Source organism: Acinonyx jubatus, chromosome B3, assembly GCF_027475565.1.
Source record: "Acinonyx jubatus isolate Ajub_Pintada_27869175 chromosome B3, VMU_Ajub_asm_v1.0, whole genome shotgun sequence".
Classification (NCBI taxonomy): Eukaryota; Metazoa; Chordata; class Mammalia; order Carnivora; family Felidae; genus Acinonyx; species Acinonyx jubatus.
This window is the reverse complement of record NC_069386.1, coordinates 42,691,142-42,695,723: the sequence shown is the minus strand read 5'-3', so window position 1 is coordinate 42,695,723 and position 4,582 is coordinate 42,691,142. Positions and strand designations below refer to the sequence as shown.

General features: G+C 40.4%; 1 non-coding gene across 1 annotated transcript; it reads right to left on the bottom strand.

Annotated features, from left to right (window-relative positions):
- Window positions 1–1,792: 1,792 nt before the first annotated feature.
- LOC113602136 (U6 spliceosomal RNA) lies at window positions 1,793–1,899 on the bottom strand. The gene has a single exon (XR_003423498.1). It is a non-coding gene; the product is annotated as a U6 spliceosomal RNA (small nuclear RNA).
- Window positions 1,900–4,582: the final 2,683 nt, after the last annotated feature.

Below are 4,582 nucleotides of genomic sequence, written 5' to 3'. Positions count from 1 at the left end.
GTCTCTACCGTGCAGTTACGACTAGAAAGGTCAACCAAAATAATTGATTTCAGAGTAGTTGATCCATAGCTCTTCCTCTTTGCAATAATTATTCAGCAAGGTCATTTGGACACTCCTCATTTGACATAATAAAACCCTATCACTTATGTGTAAGGTGATGCATGACTTTCTCTTCTCTATAGCAGGACATGTGCATTCTGCTTATCCAAAATGGATATTAGATCTCTAAGAAACATGTTAAAAAACAATGGATGTTGTGGTACATTATGTGACTTCTCTGAAGCCTCAGAGCCTTTTATTTATTTATTTATTTATTTTTTCAATATCTGAAGTTTGTTGTCAAATTGGTTTCCATACAACACCCAGTGCTCATCCCGACAGGTGCCCTCCTCAATACCCATCACCCACCCTCCCCTCCCTCCCACCCCCCATCAACCCTCAGTTTGTTCTCAGTTTTTAAGAGTCTCTTATGCTTTGGCTCTCTCCCAATCTAACCTCTTTTTTTTTTCCCTTCCCCTCCCCCATGGGTTTCTGTTAAGTTTCTCATGATCCACATAAGAGTGAAACCATATGGTATCTGTCTTTCTCTGTATGGCTTATTTCACTTAGCATCACACTCTTCAGTTCCATCCATGTTGCTACAAAGGGCCATATTTCATTCTTTCGCATTGCCACATAGTACTCCATTGTGTATATAAACCACAATTTCTTTATCCATTCATCAGTTGATGGACATTTAGGCTCTTTGAATAATTTGGCTATTGTTGACAGTGCTGCTATAAACATTGGGGTACAAGTGCCCCTATGCATCAGTACTCCTGTATCCCTTGGGTAAATTCCTAGCAGTGCTACTCCTGGGTCATAGGGTAGGTCTATTTTTAATTTTTTGAGGAATCTCCACACTGTTTTCCAGAGTGGCTGCACCAGTTTGCATTCCCACCAAAAGTGCAAGAGGGTTCCCGTTTCTCCACATCCTCGCCAGCATCTATAGTCTCCTGATTTGTTCATTTTGGCCACTCTGACTGGCGTGAAGTGATATCTGAGTGTGGTTTTGATTTGTATTTCCCTGATGAGGAGCGACGTTGAGCATCTTTTCATGTGCCTGTTGGCCATCTGGGTGTCTTCTTTAGAGAAGTGTCTATTCATGTCTTCTGCCCATTTCTTCACTGGATTATTTGTTTTTCGGGTGTGGAGTTTGGTGAGCTCTTTATAGATTTTGGATACTAACCCTTTGTCCGATATGTCATTTGCAAATATCTTTTCCCATTCCGTTGGTTGCCTTTTAGTTTTGTTGGTTGTTTCCTTTGCTGTGCAGAAGCTTTTTATCTTCATAAGGTCCCAGTAGTTCATTTTTGCTTTTAATTCCCTTGCCTTTGGGCACGTGTCAAGTAAGAAATTGCTGCGGCTGAGGTCAGAGAGGTCTTTTCCTGCTTTTTCCTCTAGGGTTTTGATGGTTTCCTGTCTCACATTCAGGTCCTTTATCCATTTTGAGTTTATTTTTGTGAATGGTGTGAGAAAGTGGTCTAGTTTCAATCTTCTGCATGTTGCTGTCCAGTTCTCCCAGCACCATTTGTTAAAGAGACTGTCTTTTTTCCATTGGATGTTCTTTCCTGCTTTGTCAAAGATTAGTTGGCCATACGTTTGTGGGTCTAGTTCTGGGGTTTCTATTCTATTCCATTGGTGTATATGTCTGTTTTTGTGCCAATACCATGCTGTCTTCATGATTACAGCTTTGTAGTAGAGGCTAAAGTCTGGGATTGTGATGCCTCCTGCTTTGGTCTTCTTCTTCAAAAAAAATATGGAACGCTTCACGAATTTGCGTGTCATCCTTGCACAGGGGCCATGCTAATCTTCTCTGTATCGTTCCAATTTTAGTATATGTGCTGCCGAAGCGAGCACTCTCACAGACTTTTAAATGCAAGCCACAGGATCTGAAACACCAATTTCTCCATAGCCTAGACCTTTGCTTCTACAGAATATGGAGTATTAGAGCTGGAAGACATCTGGGGGGTCAACTTTAGGCCAACTCTTACTTAAAAATTTTTTTAATGTTTTTCTTTGATTTTTGAGAGAGAGACAGAGTGCAAGTGGGGGAGGGGCAGAGAGAGAGGGAGACACAGAATCCAAAGCAGGCTCCAGGCTCTGAGCTGTCAGCGCAGAGCCCCACACAGGGCTTGAACTCACAGACTGTGGGATCGTGACCTGAGCCGAAGTCAGATGCCCAACTGACAAGCCACCCAGGTGCCTCAGGCCAACTCTTATTTAAATGAATTATTTCCCTTGGGAGCTCTGAAGAAGGATGGCAATAACTCAGATATTGGTACTTTTAGCCCTGTCCTGGAATATCAGCCTTAAGGGAAGCCCCACAGGTTCTCATCACAAGCATGCAACCCATTCTACTAATTACCACCCCAGAAAAAATAATTACATTGTGCCCTAATTCACCAAACAAATGCCTACTTTCCCTCAAGACTGCAACTCCACAGGGCAGGGAGGTTTCCTGCACAGCAATTCCCCCCTCCCTCCCCTTTGGCCATCTAGATTCCTGAGTTCCTTCTCTACTTCTTTTCTTTTGCAAAAATCTCTGCTTCTCACTCCCTCCACCTTATTAATCAGACAAGACTCCAGCTTCTGGTGAACTCTACCTTCTCCTTCTCTGAGCTTGTACCCGGGCTGCTGAATGTGGATAGAAAAATGCAATAGAGCTGTAAGAGTCACTTTAAATTCATGATCCCCAGCTTCAAATGGACACTCAAAAACTTCCCAGCAGGATTTTTATTTTTCTTTTGTTGATTTACTTACCTATTCCCTGAGAGGGCTATTTTATACCTCCTTTTCCCTCCTGAAGCCTCCTACATTCCTTCCTCTCTACTCTCAGATGATGACTTCTCATTTCATGGATAAAATTGAAAAATCATCTTCCTTTCACCAAACCTGCAATCTTCATTGGGGCCCATTTTCTCTTTCTTTGGTCTGGTTAAAATGGAAAAAGTGCCCTTCAGCCTATCAAAGTCCAATCGCTTCTACATGCACCCTGGATTTCCTCCCCTCAATCCCTGTCCTCCCTCGGATGTTCCCTCTTTACACATTATCAGTCTTCTCTCTCTTACTGGATCAGCACTACGAATAAACAAACATGCTGTATTATCTCCTATATTTGTGAAAAGCAAACAGAACAAAATAAAAAGTCTCTACTGACCTCATAGCTCTTTCCATGTATCACCTCATTTCTTGACTTCATAGCCTAAGTCTTCACAAATATAGTTGTCCACACAGTGGTCTCACACTAACTTTTCCCACTTCAGTCTGGCTTTTGCCCCCTTCCCCTCACCAATGACTTCCACTGGAAAAGTACATGCCAAAGTTTCCAAAGACTTGCAGGATGCCAAATCAAATGGAGAACTTCAATCCTCATCTTGTTTAGTTTCTCAGTAGCAGTCAACCAATCCTTCAAATGCTCCCTCTCTGACTCATCACACGATACTCATTCTTCCCTATCTGTGACCTCCAGGTTACAGTGTACTCAGACTCAATCTTAACTCCTCTCCACTTGCCATGACCAATCTCATCCAGTCCAGTGGCTTGTGACTTTCAAAACTGGTTTTAATTTTTATCAAAGAAGCATATGCACAGAGTTAAAAAAGCCAAACAATACTGATAAATGCCTATTAATATTTTTCTCCCCAAATCAAAATCATCAGACAATCTGACAGTTCCATATCTTTCCCTGGAGTTTTACCTCCTTAGCATCTGCCCTTCTGCATCAACCCAACCTGATTCTCCAGCACAGGTGACATCTCATGACTCCCCTTCACCACTCTCCTGTGCTGTGTGAAATCTTCTCTGGATCCCTTTCTCTTTCTTGGTTTACAACCTTACTTTGCTAAAGACTATTCTTCAATAGCTTTTTCTTTCAACTGAAGTATAGTTGACAACATTCAATACCTTTTTAAGAAAGACTACACCCATTTGAATCCTTGTAATTAGGGATTTATTATATCTTCATTCTTTGGGTTAATAATATACCTAGAATCTTATTCTATGTGAAAAATCATATCCAATCAAAATTTTGAAACAGTGCTCCATTTTCTTCTAATTTTCAGTGTTGCTGTTGAAAAGTCCAAGGTCATCTTGATTATTTTTACTTTGTATGTCATTATCTTCTTTCTGTCTAGAAGATTTTAGGATCTTCTGTCTGTCTCTGAGCTCTATTTTTCACGATGGAAAATACCAGGTCTTTTTCCATTTATTGTGCTGAGCACTCAATGGTGCCTTTTACACTCAAGAAATGTGTCTTTTAATTTGGCGACTTTTTAATGAATCAAATTAGTTGGATAGTGAGTTTCTTACATTAATCTTCTGATTATCTTCTTTTCTTGCCTATTATCTATCTTTTTAGCTGTTGCTTTTATATGATCTATGAGACTTCCTCTAATTCATCTTTCAACTGTCCTGTTTTTAAAAATTTGATTGTCAAATCACAATTTCAAAAATTCTTACTTATTTCCTATTCCTTTTTCATAGCATCCTGTCCTTTGTTATGTATATCATACCACCTCTCACCATTCTAAGAATATTAATT